At 41.8% G+C, this 27,256-nt stretch overlaps 1 long non-coding RNA gene and 1 other non-coding gene across 2 annotated transcripts in view; one reads left to right on the top strand and one right to left on the bottom strand.

Moving 5' to 3' along the window:
• Positions 1 to 26,111, bottom strand: part of LOC114811082 — a 43,481-nt gene extending 17,370 nt beyond the window's left edge. Inside the window, exon 1 of the long non-coding RNA XR_003758784.2 lies at positions 26,009 to 26,111. This is a non-coding gene — a long non-coding RNA (uncharacterized LOC114811082). The remainder of the gene's footprint in view (positions 1 to 26,008) is intronic.
• On the top strand, positions 7,470 to 7,607 carry LOC114811456. Its single transcript, XR_003759159.1, has one exon. It is a non-coding gene; the product is annotated as a small nucleolar RNA SNORA7 (small nucleolar RNA).
• Positions 26,112 to 27,256: the final 1,145 nt, after the last annotated feature.

Here is a 27,256-nt window from a genome sequence, read left to right as displayed (position 1 = left end):
TCAGAACCAGGTCTCCTGACTCCCTGACCTATATGTTCTTTACACAAGGTCACCCTGCTTCTCTGAAAAGTTATTAATAATAATAGTGTTTGTTAAGAGCTTCATATGTGCTAAGTACTGTTCTAAGCACTGGGTTAGATACAAGCTAATCACGGTTGAAAACGGTCCATGTCCCACATGAGGCTAACAGTGTTAATTCCCATTTTACAGATGAGGCAACTAAGGCACAGAGAAGCAAAAAGAGGTTGGAAACGGTCCATGTCCCACATGAGGCTAACAGTGTTAATGCCCATTTTACAGATGAGGCAACTAAGGCACAAAGATGCAAAAAGACTTGCCCATCCAAGGTCACAAACAGACAAGTGGTGGAGCCAGGATTAGAACACAGGTCCTTCTGACTCCCAGGAGCATGCTCTATTCACTAGGCCATGCTGCTTTGTTTTCTTTCTTCCAGGAGGCCTGGGCTGGGTTAGAATGAGTTTAAGCAATTATGCTGAGAAATGACACCTTTACATGTTTCTCCTTACTGCAAGTGGACTGATGGACCTGTGCTGTCTGTACTGAGACCACCTTCAGCCCACCAGCGGACTTCTCAGATTGTCCTGAAGGAGGGTTTGACCCTGCATAGCTCTGGAAGCAATGGGAACTCCTCTGGGAACAAGGAGCACAAATTTCTAAACTTAAAGTGTGGAGGTTGATCAGTCGATCAATCCTTATTGATCGCCCTACTATGTGCCAAGCCCTTGGAAGAATACAATAGAACTGGAGGGTATAATCCCTGACCTCAAGTAGTTTACAGTCTATCAGTGCAGAAAGACCCAAAGTAATTCAAAGATGAAAAAAGAGAAAACATGAATGGATAGGTAAGTGCTAAATCAGGAGGCTATTTAAGTCAGTTCCTGCAGAAGTACTATGGGTGAGTGAGAGTGCATAAGTACTTAGGTGGAGAAGTGATCGGGTGATAGTGGGTGAGAATGACTAGGGAAGATTAGAAATTAATAAAGTGAAGCCCAGCCCCTGAAATAGATTAGATTTTAGAAGGGGTGTGCCACTGGGGAATAGTTTACATCCTCTTTTTTTATTTAGTTTAAGGTGTTATTTTCATTTAGAATTGTAATTAGATAACAGTGGGAGGGTTCATGTTTACCAGTAATGAGCATGTTGGGTGGGGTGAGGGTTTTCTATGGGCACTGGGCCTAATTAGTCTTCATGACATCAAGGGACTAAACATTTAAATCAGTCAGTCATATTTATTGATCACTTACTGCCTACAGAGTACTGTACTAACTGCTTGGGAGATTATACTATTACAATAAACAGACACATTCCCAATCCTTGTAATCATTCACCTTCATTTGTTTACACTTCCAGGCTCTCTAGTTTAGTGGGTGATTCGTTACTTCCCAGAACCAGGTTTCTCTAGCATTTTTCTAGCATTTTACACACATGGAACTTGGGGGTTGGTATAGTTCATTATATTAAAATCAGTTATCATTTAATTTTTTAAAATTAGACTTGGGTTAGGTACAGCTGTGAGGAGGGAAGATACCAAGGCCGAGAAAGGAGGAAACCTTGAATTCTGGATAGAACTTAGGCAATCAGTAAAATGTACTGAGTGCTTACTTTGTGCAAAATACAGTATGCAGTGCTTGGGAGGGTAGCAGCATGGCTCAGTGGAAAGAGCCCGGGCTTGGGAGTCAGAGGTCATGGGTTTGAATCCCAGCGCTGCCACTTGTCAGCTGTGAGACTATGGGTAAGTTACTTAACTTCTCTGTGCCTCAGTTGCCTCATCTGTAAAATGGGGATTAACTGTGAGCCTCACGTGGGACAACCTGATTACCGTGTATCTGCCCCAGTGCTTAGAATAGTGCTCTGTGCATAGTAAGCGTTTAACAAATACCAACATTATTATTATTATTATTATTATTACAATACCAGAGAGTTGGAGGACATGCGCTGTGCCCATGAGGAGCTTACAGATAGGATGGGGAGGCAACAATAAAATTAATTACAGATATGTACATAAACACTGTGGGGCGATTATCAAGTGTGCAAAGTGTTCAGATTCAAGTGCATAAATGATGCATAAGGGAGAGGGAAAGGAGAAATGATGGCTTAGTCTGGAAAGGCCTATTGGAAGAGATGAGATTTTAGAGGGGAAGGAAATTCCAGGCTAGAGGCAGGATATGGTTGTGAAATTGACGAGATTGAGGTACAGTGAGTAGGTTGGCATTACAGGAGCAAACCTAAAGGCCTCTACTCTATCCTAATCTTCCTCGATCTCACAGCTGTCTTCGACAATGTCAACTGCCCTCTACTCCACTAAACATGATCTGAACTTGGTTCACTGACACTTTCCTGGTTCTCCTCCTTTTTCTCTGGCTGCTTATTCTCAGTCTCTTTCAAGGGCTCCTCCTCTGCCTTTCACCCCCTAACTGTGGGAGTTCTGAGTGTCCTTCTATTCTCCATCTACACCCACTCAATTGGAGAACTCATTCACTCCCATAGCTTCAACTACCGTCTCTATGAGGATAATTCCCAATTCTAAAACTTCAGCCTTTATCTCTCTCCTCCTCTGCAGTCTTGCTTTTCCTCCTGCTTTCAGGACACTTCTACCTGGATTTCCCACTGATGCCTCCAATTTAGCATGTCCAAAACATAACTACCCACCCAAACCCTGTCCTCTCCCTGAAATTCTCATCACTGTTTACAATGCCACCATTCTTTCAGTCTCAGAAGCCCATAACCTTGATGTTTTCTTCTATTCTCACTCAACCAACCCACCTATTCAATCTGTCCTCAAATCCTGGTGGTTCCACCTTAATGACATCGTTAAAATCTGCCCTTTCCTCTTTATTCAAACTGCTACTACACTGATACAAGCACTTATCCTATCCTGCCTTGACTACTGCTTCAGCTCCTTACCGACGTCCCTGCCTTCTGTCTCCTCTCTCCAGTCTTTACTTCACTCTGCTGGCCAGATCATTTTTATACAGAAAGCTTAATCTATTTCTCCCCACTGCTCAGGAACATCCATTGGTTATCCATCCACCTCTGCATCAAACAGAAACTCCTGACCATTGAGTGCTTTTAAAGCACTCAATCAACTTGCCCTCTCCTACCTTAATCTACTGATAACTTACTACAGCATATCCTCTAGCACCAACTTGCTCCCTGTCCCCGATCTCATCTATTTTTCCATCGACCCCTTTCCCACAATTTTCATCTGACCTAGAATATCTCTCCCGCCATACAGCATGGTCTAGTGGCTAAGACATAAGCCTTGGAGTCAGAAGGATGTGTTGGTCTAATGATAACTCTGCCACTTGTCTGCTATGGGACTTTGCTCAAGTAACTTAACATGTGGGACAGGGACAGTCTCCAACCTGATTCATTCATTCATCCAATCGTAAGTATTGAGCACTTACTTTGTGCAGAGCACTTTACTAAGCACTTGAAAAGCACAATACAGCAATAAAGAGAGACAATCATTGCCCACAGAGAGCTCACAGTCTGGAGGGGATAGGGTGGGGGATGGGGGGGGGGAAGCCAGACATCAATACAACTAAACAGGCATCAGTATAAATCAATTTATAGATATATGCATGTATACATAAGTGCTGTGGGGCAGGGAGAGTAGGGAAGAGCAAAGGGAGGGATGCAGGGTGTTGCGGAAGGGAGTGAGAGCATAGGAAAAGTGGGATTAGTCTGGAAAGGCCTCTTGGAGGAGGTGTGCCTTCAATAGGGATTTGAACTGGGGGGGAGAGTGATTGTCTGGTGGAATTGAGGAAGAGGACGTTCCAGGCCCGAGGTGGGACTTGGGCCAAGGTCGGCAGCAAGACAGTTGAGATCGAGGCACAGTGAGACAGCATCAGAGTAGCAGACTGTGAGGGCTGGGATTTAAAAGGAGAGAAGGGAGGTGAGTAGGAGGGGGCAAGGTGATGGAGAGCTTTAAAGCCAATAGTGAGAAGTTTTTGTTTGATACAGAGGTGAATAGGCAACTGTTGGAGATTTGAGGAGGGGGGGGACATGCCCTGAACGTTTCTGTAGAAAGATAATCCTGACGATCTTGTATATACCCTAGCACTTAAGAGCTTAACAAATACCCATACTATTATTATTATTATTATTATAATACATCCCAGGCCACCACTCTTCCCACCTTCTAAATTTTATTGTCACATCTCCTCCAGGAGGCCTTCTTCAATTAAGCCCTCTTTCCTCCCCACCTCCCTATCCCTTCTATATCTCTATGAACTTGTCTCTGTGACCACTGAACATTAAATGTTTGCCCCACCCTCATCGCTGCCGAATTTATGTATAATCCTATAAATTGTATATTATACATTTATACGAATGTCTCTCTCCTCCTCTAGACTGTAAACTCATGGTGAGCAGCGAACATCTCTACAAACTCTGTTGCATTAACAATTATATGAATTGTATTTACTGAGCACTTACTGTATGCCAAACACTGTACTAAGCACTTGGGAGAGTTCAATATAACAGACAGACTTTCCTCCCTCTTCCAAGCACTTGCTCTGCATACATTAAGCACTCAACCAATTCCAATGATGATCTCGATGATGATGATAATGATTTCCACCAGCAGTACTCCTCAGCTCAAGCATTCATTCATTCATTCATTCATTCATTCATTCAGTTGTATTTATTGAGTGCTTTATTGTGTGGAGCACTGTACTGAATGCTTGGGAGAGTACAATGAAACAATAAACAGACACATTCCCTGCTACAACGAGCTTACAGTCTAAAGGGGGAGATGGACATTAAATAAATTACAGGTACTTTCATAATTACAGCTGAAGAATAGAGGAAGTATATTGGAGATGACCCAGAGTTGCAGATTAGTTGAACAAGATCAGTAAAGCACAATCTGCTGTCATAAAATATTTCTGGCCCTCTATCTTCAAGATCTGTGCTCTTTCCAAGGTGCATCCCTGATTCTGTGCCATTTAAAAGTAATTTTAGCTCTCAGAAATTAAGTACATATGCTTAAAATGAAAAATCTGACTTCTAAGCCCAATTCTGGTCCCCCGTTATGCATTGGGTAGGCTAAGGTTTCTTGCCATCTACCTTTCTTCCCTGTATAAAGCCTAACATATATGCATAAGCTTGTTAAGTTGCCATAAATTTCATCTTTCGAACCAATATGGTTGTTACATTTATTCATTATTAAGTAATAGAGATAGTCACATAAGTGATCTTATTCATTCAGAAGTATTTATTGAGCACTTACTATGTGCAGAGCACTGTACTAAGCGCTTGGAATGAACAAGTCGGCAACAGATAGAGACAGTCCCTGCTGTTTGATGGGCTTACAGTCTAATCGGGGGAGACAGACAGATGAGAACAGTGGCAATGAATAGAGTCAAGGGGAAGAACATCTCGTAAAAACAATGGCAACTAAATAGAATCAAGGCGATGTACATTTCATTAACAAAATAAATAGGGTAATGAAAATATATACAGTTGAGCAGACGAGTACAGTGCTGAGGGGATGGGAAGGGAGAGGGGGAGGAGCAGAGGGAAATGGGGGGAAGGGAGGGTTAAGCTGCAGAGAGGTGAAGGGGGGGTGGTAGAGGGAGTAGAGGGAGAAGGGGAGCTCAGTCTGGGAAGGCCTCTTGGAGGAGGTGAGTTTTAAGTAGGGTAGGTGAGTTTTAAGTAGGGTATAACCAAGTTGCACTGTTGCACTCATTTTTGAAAAATCAGCTCTATTAAAAGTTAGACCTTTTCATCCTTCAAATTATTTATGGAAAACAGGAAGGATGTGATATTTAGTGTGAATAAGTTAATTTTTGATTTGGTTATTTTGAAGTGCACTTTGCAGTAAAACATTATAGAGTAATTCATTTGTTGAGTAACAAAATATAATTTGCTCTGGCTGAAACTGATGTTACAATATTGAAGTTCAGGAGCAGTTTAGATTAAAAGCTGTTATATTCACTTAATCAGATATAAACCGGATGAATTAAAGGAACACTGGAATTCATGGCTGCAAATGAGATGTAACAGTGAGATGTATTGATCAGACAAAACATTAATTTTATCCTCAAACAATTAAATGAAGAAGAAATGATACAAATCTCTATAAATGCTTTGGTAAAGGATAAAATAAAAAGAAATATTAAGTATTAAAAACTAGTTAAAACTGTAAATTATGGGATATTTGGGGTTTAAGGTTTAAGATAGTATCATCCTCATTTAACAAAGAAAGAAAACGAGGAACAGAGAGTTTATGTGTCATCTCCAAGATCATACCTTAGGCTGGATGTAAATACCTTAGGCCGGACGTAAAGCTTTGATTTGAACTCAGGTGCTCTGACATCCTATCCACTACCTAATCTGTCCCAGGAATCAGCTAATGAATTATAATCTTCCCTACGTGGTCTGGCTGTATCTCATATTTAGAGAGGGTAACGTAGATAGAACTCAGATCATGTGAGTAGTTTAAACTATTATCTTGAACTCATTCACTAAATTTGTCTACAAGATCGAAGAATATCATGTTATTTGTCCCAAACTGTCTTTTTCTTAATTTCATTTTTATTGCCTGCACATCCCAAAGAAACCTACTGCGAAAATACAATTCAATTATCTTCCCATTGAATGCAGCAGCCAGCAATATGTTCGCTCTGAATCTGCTGGCATGCTGATGTCAGAGCCTGCCACTTGGTTGATGAAATTTTTTACCCTCTAAGATATGAACGGATGAATGGCAGGAGAATTGAGTATCCGTCCCAAGCACTGACCAGAACTGTTTAGAGAAAACTGCCCCACCGACATTCTTTTCTGTCAGATGATCATTTTTGCAAAAATCATTCCAGGTAGAGGATTTAAGGTCAGGGATTATGTAAACCAAGGACCATAAAGCAAGTCTTTCCTTGGGCACCACCACCAGGCTGACAGAGATGTTTTGTCCCAAGATTAACTCCACCCAAACTGCAGTCTGCTGACAACACACAATTCTCTCCTCCTGGCATTTTGTGCTAGTAATTCTTAATCCATTTATACTAATGTTGCCTGGGTATTTACCTTTGTCTGTAGTAACCCTCCAGTCCATATGCCTGGGAGACTGTTAAGCAATTCAAGGGCATGTATTACATATTTGCTGTCTAACTGTACCTCATTGCCCTCTTTCCTGTCCCCATCCCTTACTCGTGCTGTTCCCCAGTTTAGAATGTCTTACACAAATCTGAGAGACCGCAGTTTCCCCATATTCAAAATGCTCTTTAAATCACACCTCCTCCTCCATAAAGATAAGAATTTCCCAACGAATTCCCAACACTGATATAAAACCATCAGCCATCTCTAGCACTTAATCAATCAATAGTATTTATTGAGCTGGGAAGAGTACCCTACAGCAGAGTTGGTCCACATGTTCCTGCCTACAAGGAGCTTTTGAACTTATATTTTTAATGGTATTTATTAAGGGCTTATTACATGTCAGGCCCCTCTCGTGATGGCACCTGGAGAGTTTCCAGTACCCTACCAGTCTTGGCTATGGGAGGGAAAGTCAAGGAGAGCCATACCCATTCCATTCCTAGCTTGCATAGTAGCTAGGGAGTGGAAGGCAATATGCTACAAGTCAAAACTCACTTGTGCAGGGCAGCAGTGGCATGGGAGAGAGTCAAGGGTGGAGTCTCAAGTTTACTGCATGGAAGAAGGCAATGGTAAATCACTTGTTTTTTGTTTTTTGTTTTTTTTTTTTACCAAGAAAGCTTTATGGATGCACTCTCAGAACTATTGCAGATGGAGGTGGGGCATTTTCGGAGAGATGTGTCCATGGTGTCTCTTTGGGTCAGAGGTGACTTGACAGCATAAGACAAGACATGTCAGGAATTATACTAAGCACTCAGGTAGATGCAAGCTATTCAGATTGGACACAGTCTGTGTCCTACTTGGGGTTCAAAATATAAATCCCTATTTTACAGATGAAGTAACTGAGAAGCGAAATGACTTGCCCAAGGTCACACAGCAGGAAAATAGAACTGGTATTAGAACACAGATCCTCTGACTCCCAGACCCATGCTCTTTCCACTGTGCTCATGAACATTATCAGCTCTTGCTGCATATCATTCAGTTTCACATTCAAATATTTATCTTGACTACACTATTTGTACATATCTTTAAACCTAGGGTAATAAACTTCTGGGGAACTGGGAATGTGTTACTTCTTGGCACTCTAATTCCCAACTGTTTATTACAGTGCACTGCACCAAGAGGGTGCTCAAAAAATAATCCTACTGAATCTGTGCTTGGGGTGTGTTTTGCCACAAAGACTTTTGGTTGGCTTGAAAAATTGCCTGGGTGTCCTATCAATTCTATCAATCTGGAAGCGAAGGCATAGAACCGTTGTCGAACATAAGGCAGCTGATGTCAGCTAGACAGTCAGTCAATCATATTTATTGAGTAGAGACTGTCTGTCTTTTGCCAAGTTGTACTTTCCAAGTGCTTAGTACAGAGCTCTTTAAACAGTAAGCGCTCAATAAATACGATTGAATGACTGAAAAATTAATGAATGGAGCATTTACTCTTTGCAGAGCACTGTATTAAGTGCTTGGGAGAGTACAATATGATCAACAGACATGCTCCCTGCCCACAGTGAGCTTACAGTCTAGAGGGGTGGATGGACATTAACATAAATAAATTACAGATATGTACTTAAGTGCTGTGGGGCTGGGAAGGGGGATGAATACAGGGAGCAAGTCAGGGAGATGCAGAAGGGTCTTGAAAAATCAAAGAGGGCTTTGTCAGAAGAGGCCTCTTGGAGGAGATGTGTTCCCCAGCCCAAGTCATATGATGCAATTTGACATGAGCCTGGTACTGACCCCCCCGGCCCTTTGTGTATGGATGCAGTGTTCCTCGGTCTGGGGGGATGCGGTCGTCTCTGTCTTGGACCACAGCTGGCCTGGAACAATTCATTGTTGGTCTTTTTTTTTAAAAAAAGAAAACAAACATAAGCTTTCCAGTTTCACTTCCTCCACCTCCACCCACCCAGGAGGAAAATAGACATGGGCAGCGCATGCCACATGGAAAGTCCAGCCCAGTTCCCTCTCCCCTGGCAGTGCCAAGCATGGCGGGGATACTGGACTAGCAACTCTCTTCAAGATCATAGTGATCCGCTCAGAAAATGAGCCAGGTCAGAGAAGGGAAATACATGTTCCTGTCTCCCTTCCTACAACCACTGCCCCAAAGCCTGGGAAAATGAGCCAGGACAACAGAAGATTCCACCCATACCCAGTTAGCTTGCGTTCTTTCCTTCAGAGCTTTGCCTCCCTCTTCCTTGGCACCTCCCTCTGCTTGCTAGATTGGGCAAACCAGTAATCCCTACTATGCAGAGAGGCAGCCAGGAGGTTTCATAATGTACTCTTTATAAGATCAATCAATCAATCACATTTATTGTGCACTTACTATGGGCAGATCCCTGTACTATTCAGAATACAACAAAATTAGCATACATTCCTGCCCATAATGAGCTTATATCTTGAAGCATCATCATCATTATTTTACCTGATTAACATTTTGTAGACCAAAAATTGCCTCACTATCGTGGATCCCTCCTACCAGCATCACTAGTCCTACTTGCTTATGAAAATACTTTGTCTCCAAATTCAGAATTCAGTTGGAAAAAGGGAACTCTCTGCCAGATCTCTATTTCCTGAGCGGCAGAATGATTTGGTTCACACTATTTCTTCAACTTATGTGTTCAGGGCTCTCCAACAATCTAAACTTTTTTTTGGTCAGAGTTTCAGATAACTTTCAAATCTGATTTGATGAGAATAATGAATAGATCAAAGAGAAGCAAGAGCAGCAGCATCAGCACCTTGCAACTCACAAATTGGCAAGCATGATGGCTATAGAAACCTACATTATGGAATGGAGATCAATTAAAGCAACATAAAACTAATGGTGAGCCTGATGCTTCGCAGATGCCCCCATTAAAATAAAAAAAAAAACCCTTATACATCTCTCTACTGCCATGGTTCTATTAAAGTAGATGCTCCATCCGCAACACAAAGAAGGAATCCACTTGGATTGAGAAATTATACTTCAGTGATCTTCTTAGCTCCACTTCCACAAGTAGGGAGGTCCCATGGAAAATAGAGGACCTGAAGGGAAACACACATGACCTCTGGATCCACTGTTGGAGTCCTGAAAAGTGGCAGGGATCCAGATATGACAGTACACCATTCTGAAGTCTACAAACTGGAAGAGGTTGTTCTGTTCCTACACCTTAAAAGACCTTCCATAATGGATAAGACTTGGATGAAATGCCATACAATTTCAAAGGAGGCCTAAGTCATCATCGTTATCACTGACAAGAAGAAATAATGTCTTGGCCTCAGCCCCCTTCTACATGGTGTCCTCTATCTTGTTTCCAAATTTCAGAAGGGTGGAGCAAGGAAACACATAGTCACTCAGGCTGTGTCTTCTCGTACACCTCCCAGCTGGGATATTTCTTAATTTTATCAACTTCGATCCAGGCTCTGAAATGCCAGTATCCTAGTTTAACCCAAAATAAATGATAGAGCTATCTTTCTCTGCCTGATTTCAGGTGTCCTCTGGAAGATATTAGACTCCAATATTCACAGGACCCTTTAACGTTGTCTTGTAACAGTTTAGATTCATTTAGGATCTCATGTTTAAAAGAAACATTGGGAAGGAGGCATGGTTGCTAAATAAATTCTTACATGTGCTTTCTTTTCTACAGAGAAATGTTTTTCTTGATACTATGAAAATACGAAACAAGTACTACAAACAAGTATAGTTTCTGTTTTAAATTGAATCCATATAAGCAGGGAAACCATCTTTAAATCAACTCTTCATTTATTGTTATCATATGGGGCTCTTCATAAGGTCAATTTGGTCACACATTGAACAGTTATATATGGTGGATAGGATTAGCCTCTATAAAGTAGATTTTTAAAAAAATATTGAACACATAAATTGACCTAGTAGGTCACCATACTTCCTTATGAATCAGCTCACTCTGTCCACCTAGTACAAACATGAACATAATATGTATATGGATGAGGTTTTGTTGGAAAAATGTTACACAGACCTTTCTAAAATTCCCAAGTCTTCTTTGAACTCCCCTCCCTTATTTCCCCCAAAAGCATGAATCACTGTCTAGTGCCACATTTTATTTGAAACCAAGAAATTCATTTTTGAGCCTCAATACATCGGATACAATTGTTGAGATTGAATCATTAAAATTACACATCCTAATGTCATTTATGAAAGGGGTATTTCTTAATATTTCTATAAAGAATAAAATAAAACTAAAGTCCCTTTTCCTCTTTCTGCCAGATCCAAGTGACTTTCCCTTCCTAGGTACAAGCCAAAATTGCCAGTAAATTGAGGTTTGTGAAGAAGCATGCTTGCAATCTCCCAAATAGTATTACTGCTGCTTCCATGAAATGGGCTTTATTCACTGATACAAAACAAATCCATATCAAGAAATACTGGGAGGAAAAAAAAAACACACCAGAAGCATGATTTTGATTCATTTGGAAATGTTCCATTCTCTTTTACTGTAGCAAATGTTTGAGTTAAAAACAGCTCCAAAATAAGATTAGGTTAATAAAATCTGTATATAGTAACTACTCAATTTCTCTAAGTAGTTTTAGAGATTCAAAACCCTGTTGGTGTTTTTATCTGCTGGTAATACACTAAAAACTGCAAGAATTTTGCTTTTTTTATAGCAAAACTATTTTTGTGTGAAAACTCAGAGTATGACAATAAGAGTTTGAAATGCAGAACTATGTTAGCAGAAATTCAGCCACCAAATTTTTCTTGAGCAACAATAAAGTGTAGGACTTTGACTAATAAGAAGTTGTAGTCAACATCTTGATGAAATTGGTAATGAAGAATGAGGAGCTGTAGCCTGTAACCAGAGAATTATAAAGGTAGCAGAAAAGGACTAAATTTTGTGTACTCAGTACCATTTATGAGTGAAACAATTGCAGACGATGGGAGGAGGCTAGAGGGACGGAGATATCTCTATGGCTCACTAAGGAGGTGTGTCTATGGCACACTAAGGATTTTTCATCCTGTGTGTGCCTGGTGGAGAGCTGGCAGTTTAATTTGTAGATAAAATGTGTGGGCAGTGACCGCTCTGTCTCCCTGTTGAGTGCAGGGTGCTCTGTCTGTAGGCACAGCTTCGTCTGTCAGCAGGTTATGTGAGAGAGAAGGAGGGAAAATTCAGCACAGCGATTTCACAGTGTAGGGAAAAATCCACACATCAGGCTGAGGTGGCAGAGAATTTCAGTCATCACCAGGAGCACTATCAAGAAAAATGAAAGTGCTCTGTTGGATTGTGAGAAACAGCTTGAAGTGGCCTCCACAAAGACAGAGAATAACTCAAATTGTCTGCCTACGATGAATTAGACAAGTTACTCCTGTAATGGTTTCAGAACATTCAGTCATCAGGCCTTTTGGTCAGTGGAATGCTTTTAAAGAAAAAAAAAATGGGAGCAGTCATTGGGCATCTTAGAAAAGAACATTTTTACAATTTACGGAGGTTAGGTTAGTTCAGAAATAGTTGTGGAACTACAGGCCTCTGGTAGCTGAAAGTGCTTTTGTCATAAAATAAAACTCTGGAGGAGAGAGAAACAGGTGCCTCTATTCCTGATTTTACCATCCCAAATAAAGCCAAAAAAAAAAAAAAAGAATCTTAATGATCTTTGGAACAAAGTTGACTTCCTGAAAAAAAAGATGGAGTCTACTAATTTTAGTGTACTTTCCCAAGCGCTTAGTTCACTGTTCTGCAAAATGAAAGCACTCAATAAATGCTACCATTTGAGTAAAGAAACCAGAGCAGATTTCAAGCAAATCTATAGCTTTTTGTTCGGTTATGTGACATGAGCTGCTTATTAAATCAGCAAAGTTTCCCACAGAGCAAAATGTATTACCATCTATGGAACTCAGGAGCAGTGAAACTAAAGGTGAGGTTTCTGGATTGACTAATGAGTATAAATGTGGGGTTTTTCAGAGTGAATAGGTTTAGAGTAAGCCATAACAAATCCACATATATTGTTCCCTTTTACTTTTAATTCAAAAGGTTCATTACTCATGCATTCATTTAGCACACTCTATGGTGGATTTTGGTATTCTATGTTTTGCATGCTCCTAATACAAAATCAAGTAAGGATGTCATTAAAATTTAAAAAAAGTATTATGAAACCCATCAGCTACCTGACATTTAATTTAAATCAGACCTGCCATTCATTTTTAATAACATTTATGAATCTCTGAGGTGGAAGAAATCAATACACATTTTTAGAAAAACAAAATCAGCAGGAAGTAGTCCCTCAGCAATACTTTGATTTTCTTCTGAAAAGATGTTGTTTAGTTGTTCCTGCTACCTAATGTTCTGGAATGTGTTTAGGCATACATTTTTTTAATAGGGAAATATTTTACTAAAGGCTTCAAAGGGATTGTTATTGAAGTGTTTCCAAATTTCTCAGTTCCCCTCCATCTATCTTTTCTCATTTACACTCATCTAGAAAGACAAATGATATTATATTAAAAGTCTCAGGCCTTTATTTTTCTAAGAATGTTGGGCACCAACTAAGTGTACCAGCACTGATAGGCAGGAACTGACCAAAGGAATAAAAATAAGAGATCTGGTCAAAAGTAGACGTTTATCTTCACTGTGTAGCAGCAGTAAGTTTCTAGAAGAAGGCAGGTCTTGTACTGTGTTCTAAGGACTAAACTGAGGGTGTGCTGCACAGATTAAGAGCTCACTAAATGCCACTGATTGATTGATTTGAGTGGGACTAGTGAATTGAAAAAGATAGGTTTGCTGATACATAGAAAGTCTCTTCAGAGCTTTTATGGGGCAGAGATAAGAGGTCAGAGATTGCTTTTTAAGAGTTGACTGGAATAGAGGCTGGGTGTGGTGAAGGGTTGAAAGGAAAAGGGTGTTAAGAAAATATGACAGTTGGGTAAGAAGAGTCAGTGAAAAGCTATTTTCATTTGATTTAGACAGTCAATGAAAGCCACTCTGAAGAACTGAACCTGGTGTTGTAGATGGGGCATTGAAAAAGTGACTATCCCATAGTATTTAGGGGGATTAGACTAGAAATGGCATAGTGGATAGAGCATAGGCCCGCGAGTCAGAAAGTTGTAGGTTCTATTCCCAACTCCACCACTTGTCTGCTGTGTGACCTTGGGAAGTCACTTCACTTCTCTTTGCCTTGGTTACCCCATCTGTAAAATGGGAATTGAGACTATGAGCCCCATGTGGGATATTCATTCATTCATTCAATAGTATTTATTGAGCGCTTACTATGTGCAGAGCACTGTACTAAGCACTTGGGATGAACAAGTCGGCAACAGATAGAGACAGTCCCTGCCGTTTGACGGGCTTACAGTCTAATCGGGGGAGACAGACAGACAAGAACAATGGCAATAAACAGCGTCAAGGGGAAGAACATCTCGTAAAAACAATGGCAACTAAATAGAATCGAGGCGATGTACAATTCATTAACAAAATAAATAGGGTAACGAAAATATATACAGTTGAGCGGACGAGTACAGTGCTGTGGGGATGGGAAGGGAGAGGTGGAGGAGCAGAGGGAAAAGGGGAAAATGAGGCTTTAGCTGTGGAGAGGTAAAGGGGGATGGCAGAGGGAGTAGAGGGGGAAGAGGAGCTCAGTCTGGGAACGCCTCTTGGAGGAGGTGATATTTAAGTAGGGTTTTGAAGAGGGAAAGAGAATCAGTTTGGCGGAGGTGAGGAGGGAGGGCGTTCCAGGACCGCGGGAGGACGTGACCCAGGGGTCGACGGCGGGATAGGCGAGACCGAGGGACAGTGAGGAGGTGGGCGGCAGAGGAGCGGAGCGTGCGGGGTGGGCGGTAGAAAGAGAGAAGGGAGGAGAGGTAGGAAGGGGCAAGGTGATGGAGAGCCTTGAAGCCTAGAGTGAGGAGTTTTTGTTTGGAGCGGAGGTCGATAGGCAACCACTGGAGTTGTTTAAGAAGGGGAGTGACATGCCCAGATCGTTTCTGCAGGAAGATGAGCCGGGCGGCAGAGTGAAGAATAGACCGGAGCGGGGCGAGAGAGGAGGAAGGGAGGTCAGAGAGAAGGCTGACACAGTAGTCTAGCCGGGATATAACGAGAGCCCGTAATAGTAAGGTAGCCGTTTGGGTGGAGAGGAAAGGGCGGATCTTGGCGATATTGTAGAGGTGAAACCGGCAGGTCTTGGTAACGGATAGGATGTGTGGGGTGAACGAGAGGGACGAGTCAAGGATGACACCGAGATTGCGGGCCTGCGGCACGGGAAGGATGGTCGTGCCATCCACGGTGATAGAGAAGTCTGGGAGAGGACCGGGTTTGGGAGGGAAGATGAGGAGCTCAGTCTTGCTCATGTTGAGTTTTAGGTGGCGGGCCGACATCCAGGTGGAAACGTCCCGGAGGCAGGGGGAGATGCGAGCCTGAAGGGAGGGGGAGAGGACAGGGGCAGAGATGTAGATCTGCGTGTCATCTGCGTAGAGATGGTTTATGTCCAACCTGATTTGCTTGTATCCTCCCTAACACTTAGTACAGTGCTTGGCTTAATGAATACCACAATTATTATCATTATTTTTATGAATAATGAATGTGTTAAACATTGTTGCAGACCAGAAATTTTGCTATGAAACTACAAGAAGGGAATGTCCAAACTAGTGCACTGGATAGCCAAGAAAACAAGCAAAGGAGAACTGAGAAAATAAACAAACATTTTGACAACCTACCCAAAGCAAGTAGCTTTATCATCAGGTAGCTCAGTTCCAGCCCATCAGTGGGTGCCAAACACAGAACTGAGCTTGATTGTCTCATGCTTAGTCAGGTCCTGATTTTCTCATCCCTCACTTAACCTCTGCTGCATTTTTTATCTGAAAGAAATAGGGATTTGAGAGGCCAAATCCTCTCCCAAATTGACTCATTTCTGATATCATCAAGTGGGCAAACCATTTTAAGTCCTAGAAATTATAATGAATTGAAAAGAATAAAAAATGACACTCCTAGAATGCTTAAATCTATCAAAAAGTCCTGACCATTTAAAGAGACATTTAGAAATTCATTAAGATCACAAATGTTAAGCTGCTGCTCTTACTCTTTGTAAAACCATCTCTGAAGCTAATTTTAAGAAGAAATATAAAGTCTTGGGATAAACTAGTCTCTAAATGTAACCTTGAAATTTTCATTCCTTATGAAACATACACATAAGATAGGACTGATCATCACTATACCTAATTCACTGCACCTAATCACATGGCAGCGACTCAGGATGTGTGACTGAAGCAATATCAAGGGAAGGAGAAAAGGAGAAGGGCGCCTGGGTTGAGCAAGTAGAGGCTTTGGATGTGATGGGTTTTAGATCCATCTCAGTAGAGAGAGAGGCAGAATAATAATAATGTTGGTATTTTGTTAAGTGCTTACTATGTGCAGAGCACTGTTCTAAGCCCTGGAGTAGATACAGGGTAATCAGGTTGTCTCAAGTGAGTTTCACAGTTAAGCCCCATTTTACAGATGAGATAACTGAGGCATAGAGAAGTTAAGTGACTAGCCCACAGTCACACAGCTGACAAGTGGCAGAGTCAGGATTCAAACCCATGACCTCTGACTCCCAAGCCCGGGCTCTTTCCACTGAGCCGCGCCGCTTGAGATGAAGACTTTCCCTAATCCAAGTTAGTTCATTAATGCTGGTGGCTGTTTAAAACTGAATGTTCAATTTTAAAAGTGTGTTTGGTTTTTTTGAAGGGCAGTCGTGTTCTTGAGTGATGAAATTTAATACATGAAGCTGATGTGGCTATCAAGTTTTATTTTAGGAATTGTGGTGTCAGAAGAAGCCAGACAATGAAAGCTTGGTAAGGGGCATGACAACACCCTAATTTTCAAGGAAGAATTAATTTCCCCACATTTTACCGACACATTCAGTGTCATGAAATCCTGCTGGTTCTACTTTCCCACCGTCTCTAGAATCCACCCTTTCCTCTCCATCCAAACTGTCACCATTCTGATCCAAGCATTTATTTCCTGTCTTCAGACTCATTCCTTCAATCATATTTATTGAGCACTTACTCTGTGCAGACCACTGTACTAAGCACTTGGTATGTACAATTTGGCAACAGATAGAGACAATCCCTACCCAACATCGGGTTCACAGATACTCCTAAACATCAGCTTTAATGCATTCGATCAGCTCTCTACATCCTACCTTGCTTCACTGATCTCTTACTACAACCCAGTTAGGCACACCCCACTCCTGGAAGGCCAACCTGCTCTCTATACCATAATTTTGTCTATCCTACTACTAGCTTCCTTGGGCATGGAACTTCTTCCCCTTTCAGTCAGTCAGTCAATCATATTTATAATAATGTTGGTATTTGTTAAGTGTTTATTATGGTCAGAGCACTGTTCTAAGCGCTGAGGCAGATACAGGGTAATCAGGTTGTCTCACGTGAGGCTCACAGTTAATCCCCATTTTACAGATGAGGTAACTGAGGCACAGAGAAGTTAAGTGACTTGCCGACAGTCACACAGCTGACAAGCGGCAGAGCCGGGATTCAAACCCATGACCTCTGACTCCCAAGCCCAGACTCTTTCCACTGAGCCACGCTGTTTCTTACTCTATGCGGAGCACTGTATTATACACTTGGGAAAATTGACTATAAAACTAAACAGGCACATTTGCCTACAACATAAACATTAAGACCCCATCAAGCTTACCGTCTAAGGGGACTTCATGTATGACAGTCCACCACTCTCCCCACCATGAAAACTCTCCGCAGATCATGTATCCTCCAAGATGTATTCAAGACTAATCCTTTATTTTCCCTATCCACCCTCTCCTTTGCATTGAAGCACTTGGCTTTGTGTCCCTTAGGTACTTTGATACTCACTCCAACAGCACAGCACCTATCCAAATACCCTTGTACTCTATTTCCTCTATCCATAATTTGATGTCTGACTCCCTCTTTTGACTATAAGCTCCTTGTGGGCAAAGATGAGCTCTACTAACTCCATCATATGGTACTTTCCAGAGCACTTCCTAGAGAATTGTGCACACAGAAAATGCTCGGGAAATACCATTGATTGATTAAAGGTAAGAATGAGTTGAGCTGGGGCACAAAGGACTTATAAGTATCCAAATGGTTTCAGCCTATCAATCACGTTGGGGAACTTGGACCTTCAATGAAAAGGTCCCTACAGGTTCTATTGGCAGAATTGTCTTCAGAGGCTATATCCACCTTGCTCCTGATCCTTCTAACCCAGGCCTGGGAAGTCCTCCCAGAGGGTAGCCACTGAAGAAACTTTGCCACTTCTCCCAATAGTTTCCCACAGATTAGAATATTTTGGGTTCCAAAACATTAATCAGGTGAAATCCTTCAAGACGCAATGAGTGGTTTTTAATGTCTGCTGATTGATCGTCTTGGAGTTTAAATTATTAGATCACCTGATCTTCTGCGCAGTTGGCGGCACCCAGGAAGAGGGTGGCAGAAGTTTCCAAGAAGCACAGGAAGAAGGAGTCCAGGCTGATTGCAGGTGCACAGTTGTCCATTGGGAATGTGAACACATGTTTTCATCCACTGTCCAGGCTCATCAGCTCAGGTCTAGTGTGGGGAAAACAGAGTTGTTGCTCTGCCATAACTCCCACTCCCAGGACTGAGGCAAGGGTGAGATTTGGGTTTTCTCCCATGTTCACCCAGCACTGAACCCAATGAGGGCCAGTTCATGACTTGTGACCCAGCATCACTGGCACCTACCCACATCCATCCAGCTTCCCAGATGTGCCCAGGGAAGAGGGGGATTGGGGAGGGGGACAGCCTCAGGCCAATATCAGTTTATGTCACATGACAGGCAAAGAGAGGCATCCCATGTCAGGGTCACACTTCAGCCCCTTTGGTAGATTTAAGATGCCCAGGTAAATTAATAAGCCAACCAAGGCCTCTTACATAAATTGCATCCCTTCTGTAACCCCTCCCACAGACCCTTAACATCTGTACTGCTACAGAGGAACTTTCACTCAATCTTTTTGAGCGCTTACTGTGTGCAAAGCACTGTACTATGTGCTTGGAAAGTACAGTTCAATATAACTTCATTCCTCTCTCAAGGTTCTATGAAGCCTGGTACTGCATCAGGCAAGGGACTTGGCAGGAAGATATACTGTGTAGTGGTCAAAATAAATAGTCATCTATACACATATGCTAAGAAGGGTGCAAATAAGTTCATAATTGCTAAAACCAGTTAGAGGGATGGAATGGCTCAGGGTACTGGAAAATTACTTAAGGAAAGCAACTCACAAAAAGGTGAAATTTTCAGAGGGATTTGAATGTGGGGAAGAGCTGAAGTCTTTTCTTATGTAGTTCTAAACCAGAATAACTGAATGACCAAGGGGATGGAGGTGGGAGGATCAAGTGTGAGGAATGACCAGATGATTGATTTGGAATGAATGAGATTGAGTGAGTTTGAGATTCAGGATGGGTACTATTTGTGTCCCTACTGGGCTCTAGTAGGGTTTATTCCTATTTCCTCTAGACCTCATGCCTTCCAGGATTCTACCCCCTTCTAGACTGTAAGCCCGGTGTAGGCAGGGATTGTCTCTATTGCTGAATTGTACTTTCCAAGCACCTAGTACAGTGCTCTGCACACAGTAAGTGCTCAGTAAATACGACTGAATGAATGAAAAACTGTGTGTAATAAAACGCTGCTCCTAAAAGCCATTCTCAAGCCATCAAGTCCTCTTGATATCACAGTTTCAGGCTCACAACTCAAAATGCCAAATCAGACCCTGGAAGTAAACTCAAACAAATTATCCAAAAGGACTTTTAGCTGAATGCAATTCTCTCCCCAGATAATGTGAAGATAATTTTTGTATAAACATGATAGAAAGTATTATTCTTATATTAAATTGTGCAAAAAAAAAATTCAGAAAATGTTAGTTAAGAATTGATCCTTGTATGGAGATTTTCCAACAAATTAAAGGAAAATAGACTACAAAACACATATTGAGATAAAAGTTATAACTTCAAACCTGGGTTTACAAGATAATAATGTTTGCTGTATTTGAGCCATCTGTACTTTAACCAATCTTTCTTATCCTGAAGACTTGCAAATTCTACTTTGCATTTTGAAATTCTGTAAACAAGAGGAGAAACAGTAAGAGACAAGGCTAAGGAGAGATTGGAGTCAGAACACAGCATCCAGGACCCTGAACCTGGCTGCAATAAGATGACACTGATCCTGGTAAGCTGGAGGGAGAAGGGATGAGAGACTGGCATTTTTTTCAGGTTCCAAGTGGCGTTCTTGGTTTTTTAGTTTTTTTATTCCTCAATTTAATGTCTCTATATGAGGATTTTCCTCATGATGTAGTTGTTTCAGGGAATATTGTGAAAGTAATATTAAATTTAACAAAAAACACCCAGAAAGCCACAACTCCTGCTCTCCCCTCTCCCTCAGTTCACTAGTGTCCAGGCATGAAAAAAATGGAAGTTACCACTACTATGTAGAGTGAATAGATTACGTTTATAATGTGGCACATCTACTGGCTTAAAGTTAGCCATAAATATATATTAAATCTTCGGTCACCAAATTGATTAGTCCAGGCAGCTAAAATTTAACTCAGATAAATGAATCATTCTTTGCTCAAAATACGTAAGAGAAGATAAATTAAATATCACCGTATCAGGTAGGTGGCTGACGCAATTAAATATCAGTACTTTTTGAGGGGTGAATGGGGATGGGTTGAGTTTGAAAGCTTTGTTTTGTAGCTTGTTTGCTCACGTGAACAAGTATAGGGGAGTTCTAAGAGTGACGTGGTTAGATGCAGGGGGCTAACGTTTACTTATACTAAAGATTTTTCCTCTTCCAGCCAGGCTCAGGGAAAGGACCAACTAACATGTTTTTATCAAGTATTTTTCTGTGTCGTTGTTGGTGTTGCTGAGAAACAGTATGGCGTAATGGATAGAGCACAGGCCTGGGAGTCAAAGTCTGGCTCCACCACTTGTCTGCTGTGTGACCTTGGGCAAATAACTTCACTTCTCTGTGCCTCAGTTACCTCATCTGTAAAATGGGGATTGAGACTGTGAGCCCCATGTGGGACAGGGACTGTGTCCAACTCAATTTGTTTGTATCCACCCCAGCGCTTAGTACAGTGCCTGGCATATAGTAAGCACTTAACAAAAACCGTAATTATTAACATTTCTCTTCTCCCAGTTGAAAATATTTTCATTACCTTTATTATAAAATAAAATCTGTGTTTTCATTTACTGATAGATAAGAGAACAGTAAGGGAATAGCTTTGTCCCACTCCAGGAATCTCCACTATCACTTATGTGGGCCATTTCCTTTGATTGACTTTCTCCAATCTCACCTACAGGCAGAGATTTCTGATCACCTAACCCTCAGCTCACCAATGGTGAGGTTGAAAATAATGAAAAGCATCCTTCATTGTTCTTCTGAGAGCAAATGTTATTTAGTTATTTGGTTTAAGGTGAACAGATGCCCCAATTTAGACAAGGCAATATTTGAATGGAGTAGTTTGCCCTGCTGTCTCCCAGGATGCCAATATGTACTCATTTAGTGTTTTCTTGGCAAGAGGAGCTTTCTGTCTGTGTTGTGTGCTGTGTGCTGGTGCAAGTTAGGATTCTGCTCCTCTTCGGTCAACTTTTCAGTGCTCTCATCTTATGGTTCCACCCCTCAGGATAATGGTTACAATCATTGTAAGATTATGGGAAAGGACAGAAGGCTTTAAGAATGAGTCAAGATCCCTTAAGTCATTTTTCTGTCTGATTAAGTCAGAGACATCTAAATTTAAACCAAAGCAATTTAAGCTCTTACTATTCCAACCAGAGCAATCACTTTGTTCAGGGGGAGCTAGAATTCCCTTCAGGGGCCTGATTTTGTTGGGACCATGAGCTACATTCAAGTCAAAACTACACTGCTAGGGAAAGGCTGCTCAGCAAATCAATAATTCAAACTGCTTAGTTTGAAGTTACGATAGTTAAATTAACACTTTATTACCTGGGCCAGCCACTTAGATGTAGAGTTAACAAATTGTATCAAGGAGAGGTTGGGGGAACAAGCACTTCCTCTTCAGCATTTGAAAGTTCTGTCTTCATCACTGATTGGGCCAAGCTCTTCCTAGCCTCTCTATTGGCAAGGCCCAGCTGTTCCAGAAGATTCCATTCACTTTCCTCCCTGATGTTGATGCTTCCATAATATCTGTAGAAGCTTTTGCAGCAGGTAGTTTGGGTTCATTCTGGTGTTCTACAGTACAGTGACTTTTAATATAGCTCAATACATGCTAGATATCTCCAACTAACAGGGGTTAGTGAAGAAGTCTTAACAGTCATAGCAGAGGGAGCCAAGGAGCAGAAGAGCTTTGGCTTAGGTCAATGCAACCCCTAATCTCCTAGCCCTTCCTGCTCGCAATCCTGAAAAAGAAGTTTATGGTGCCTTTTCAGTAAGGGGGAACCACCAATATATACCTGAAATTTGTGCCTATCAACCTCCACTCGAAACAAAAACTCCTCACTCTAGGCTTCAAGGCTCTATATCACCTTGCCCCGTCCTACCTCTCCTCCCTTCTCTCTTTCTACTGCCCACCCCGCATGCTCCGCTCCTCTGCCGCCCACCTCCTCACCGTCCCTCGGTCTCGCCTATCCCGCCGTCGACCCCTGGGCCACAGCCTCCCGCGGTCCTGGAACGCCCTCCCTCCTCACCTCCGCCAAACTGATTCTCTTCCCCTCTTCAAAACCCTACTTAAAACTCACCTCCTCCAAGAGGCCTTCCCAGACTGAGCTCCCCTTCTCCCTCTACTCCTTCTACCACCCCCCCTTCACCTCTCCGCAGCTTAACCCTCTTTTCCCCCCATTTCCCTCTGCTCCTCCCCCTCTCCCTTGCCATCCCCTCAGCACTGTACTCGTCTGCTCAACTGTATATATTTTCATTACCCTATTTATTTTGTTAATTTTGTTAATGAAATGTACATCGCCTTGATTCTATTTAGTTGCCATTGTTTTTACGAGATATTCTTCCCCTTGACTCTATTTATTGCCATTGTTCTTGTCTGTCCTCTCCCCCGATTAGACTGTAAGCCCGTCAAATGGCAGGGACTGTCTCTATCTGTTGCCGACTTGTTCATTCCAAGCGCTTAGTACAGTGCTCTGCACATAGTAAGCGCTCAAATACTATTGAATGAATGAGGTTGAATAATCATTTTATTTCAGGGGGAGACAGAATTCTTTTAAGGGTTCTGAATTCAGAAAGCAGAGGAAAAAGTTCTTTGAAGTTAAGAGCCCTGGAGACCTGCCGCTTTCAACTGAAATGAGAAAATGGGAGACAGTGGTGTACAGTCCTGCCACTTTAGCGAGACTATTCTCTGTCATAATCAAGAGGGCAAGAGAAGAGTGTGAAGGGATATAGAATGGATAGGGATATCTTTGAGTCTAGACCAGTGGAGGGAGTGAGGGGTCAGTGTGAAGCTTTCAGAAAGGTAGGAGAAAGTTATTGGGAATGGTTATCCCACCTTGATTAGTTACTACATCAGCCTCTTTGCTGCCTCCTGTGTCTCCCCATTCCAGCCCACATTTCACTCTGCTGTCTGGAACATTTTTCTACAAAACCATTCAGTTCACGTTTCTTCACTCCTCAAGAACTTCCAGTGGTTGCCCATCCACCTCCACATCAAAAAGAAACTCCTTATCATTTGCTTTAAGGCATTGAATCAGCTTGCTCCCTCCTACTTTCTATCACTACATTCCTACTACAACCCAGCCTATACACTTCACTTCTCTAATGTCAGCCTACTCAATGCCCCTCAGTTTCATCTATCTCACCACTGATCCCTCTTCCACATCCTACCTCTGGCCTAAAACACCCCCCTTCATACTTCATTGATCGGGTGACAGAGGATCAATATCCCCATCTTCAAAATCTTAAAACACATATCCTCCAAGAGGCCTTCCCTAAGTTCTTATTACATTTTTCATTCATTCAATTGTATATTAATAGTAATAATAACAGTATTTGTTAAGTACTTGCTATGTGCCAGGCACCATACTAAGATAATTGGGTTGAACACAGACCCTTTCCCACATGGGGCTCATGGTCTTAATCACCATTTTACAGATGAGGTAACTGAAGCACAGAGAAATGAAGTGACTTGTCTAAGGTCACACACCAGACAAGTGGCAAAGCCAGGATTAGTACCCAGGCCTTCTGACTTCCAGGCTTGAGTTCTTTCCACTAGGTCACTATACTATAAGCTTTTCCAACACTCACAAGGTTTTTGAGAACTAACATACTTTAAAAGTAAATTTCCCAAACAAAGTCAATATTTATTCAACTGAAGGGTGTTACACATCATTTAATAGGAAGCCCATTAATTGGCACCACTAATTCAAAAAGATAAGTAAACCCCCCCCCAAAAAAAGGTAGACCACCCCAAAAGACAAAAAAAGGGATAAGGCATACAGCTTTCTATTATACTTGCTAAAATAGGAAATTGTTGCCAGCTAGAAAATACAAAATATTACAAAATATTTTGGCTTTCCTCTATGAGATAATATTAGCAATTGACCTTAATCCAGATCAATCAACTAACAATCAACTACAATACTAATAGTAAGAACAAAACAAAAAGCTCTGCTTACTGTATGCATAACACTGGACTAAAGGCTTAGGAGAGTACAACAATAAGCAGACATTCCCTGACCACAAGGAGCTTAGAGTCTAGAGGGGGAGACAGACATTAATGTAAATAAAATTTTATTACACAGATATAAGTGTTGTGAGACTGGAAAGGGGGAAGAGCAAAGAGAATAAGTCAGGGTGATGCAGAAGGGAGTGGGAGAAGAGGAAAGTGGGGGGCTAAGTAAGGTAAGGGTTCTTGGAGGAGATCTGCTTTCAGTAAGGTTTTAGAACTGGGGAGAGTAATTGTCTGTTGGATTTGAGGAAGGTGGTCCAGGACAGAGGAAGGTTATGGGCAAGGGTTTGGCAGCAAGATAAATAACACCGAGGTATAGTGAGAAGGATAGCATTGGAGGAGTGAAGTGTGCAAGCAGGGGTGTAGTAGGAGAATAGCAAGGTGAGGTAGGAGGGGGCAAGGTAATTTAAAGCCAATGGTGAGAAGTTTGTTTGATGAGGACAACCACTGGGGCTTCTTGAGGAGTGGGGAAACATGTCCTGAATGTTTCTGTAGGAAAATGATCTGGGCAGCAGAATGAAGAATGGACTGGAATGGAGGAACACAGGAAGCAGGGAGGTCAGCAAGGAGGCAGATAATGGAATCAAGGAGGGAGCAGATAAGTGACTGTATTAACGTATAGCAGTTTGGATGGGCTGGAAAGGGCAGGTTTTAATGATGTTGTGAAGGTGGAACCTACAGGATTCTTCTTTGTCCACTCCCTTCTACATTTACCATACACTGGGTTTGTATCCTTTATTCACCATCTCTTATCTACATAGAACTTATGTATACATCTTTAATTAATTTATGTCTATCTCCCCCTCAATACTATAAGCTTGTTGTGGGGAAGAATTGTTTCCACCAACTCTGTTATACAGTACTCTCTCAAGCTCTTAATACAGCATTCTGCACACAGTAAGTGCTCAGTAAACATAATTGAATAAATTGAAGTGCTCTGCACATAGTAAGCACTCAATAAATACTATTGAATGAATGAATGATGACTCCTGCTCCAGCTGATTGCCACAGGTAAAATGCCAATTCAAGTGAACCAGTCAGTCACCGATATGAATTAAGTCCTTCCTGCTTGCAGAACACTGTATTAAGCACTTGGAAGAGCACAAAAAAGCTTATAGACATGATTCTTGTCATAAGCCCCCCACTCATCTTGTACCAACCACAACCTTCCTGGACTGGTGAAGGCTTGGTGACATGTAAAGTCACACCACATCTCTGATCACCAAAGTTTACCATGGAAAAATTTTTAGTTAGCTTTACCAACAAGCAAAAGAGTGACATATACACACACTCACTTATTCACTCCATTCCACCAAGGTCAAGGGAGCCCATTCTGCTAGTGCTTCTTTTTCTGCTTCCAACTACTACTCTCATGCTTGAATCCATTCTGCTTCTAAAGCATATACCACCCCATGACTTAACATTACCACCTTTTATATGCTTTAGGTGTTGCAGCTATGGCTTTCCATGGCAGTCATTGATTGGTCCAGGCCCAATACTGAGTAAAACAGGGAGAGAAAGCCACGCCTCCCTCCATGCTCAGCCCCCACAGGCCAGCAATCACCTGTCCTTAAGTAGAGCCCTTAATGAATCTCTTCCTTGTTGTTGTTTGCAGAATCACAAACAGTTACTAATAAAGCAGCTTGCTGTGGGCTCAGCACAATTTCTTCCCTCAAAGAGTTTAAAGTCTAGGTGGGGAAACATATGTTAAAATCAATTCCAGTTAGGGGGAACCGCAGAGGACAAGGCTATGTACAGAACTATGGTGCAGGTGAGTATTAAAGTGCTTAAGCTATAAGGATCCAAATGTGTTGGTTACACTGAAGTGGGTGGTGAAAGGGTGGGGAAGTCAATTATTAATCAGGGAAGGCTTCTTGGCAGTGGTTTGATTTTAGGAGGGCTTTGAAGATGGGGAGGGTTGTTCTGTTGGTTAACAGTAGGATTGATGTTAGGGAAGGAAACCATCACCATCTCCCTCCAGATATTCTGTGACTGTTGGAGACAGAATACTGGGTTGTCTGCCCAGTAATGCAATTTTATAGGCAGCTCAAATTCTGACTGCCCTTCAGTTGTTTTAGAGACCACTGGAAAGGATCCATATATAGTGGGTGTGAGACGTGTGTGCTTTTTTAAAAAAATTCAAATGGCATTTCTAAAGCGCTTACTATGTGCCAGACACTTTGCTAAGCACTGGGGTGGATACAGGGTAGTCCAGTTGGACACAGTTCCGGACTCACATGGAGTGTGGTTCAGTGGAAAGAGCACGGGTTTGGAGTCAGAGGTCATGAGTTCTAATCCTGAGTTCACCACTTGTCAGCTGTGTGATTTTGGGAAAGTCACTTAACTTCTTGGTATCTCAGTTACCTCATCTGGAAATTGCAGAATGACTGTGAGTCCCACGTAGGACAGTCTAATAACCTGTGTCTATCCCAGTGCTTAGAACTTTGCTTGACACATAGTAAGTGCTTAACAGATACCAAATTATTTTCCCCCATTTAGACTGTGAGCCCATTATTGGGCAGGATGTGCCTCTATCTGTTGCC

Source organism: Ornithorhynchus anatinus, chromosome 4 (assembly GCF_004115215.2).
Source record: "Ornithorhynchus anatinus isolate Pmale09 chromosome 4, mOrnAna1.pri.v4, whole genome shotgun sequence".
NCBI lineage: Eukaryota > Metazoa > Chordata > Mammalia > Monotremata > Ornithorhynchidae > Ornithorhynchus > Ornithorhynchus anatinus.
Note: the sequence above shows the minus strand (reverse complement) of the source record. Positions and strands in the feature narration are given on the sequence as shown.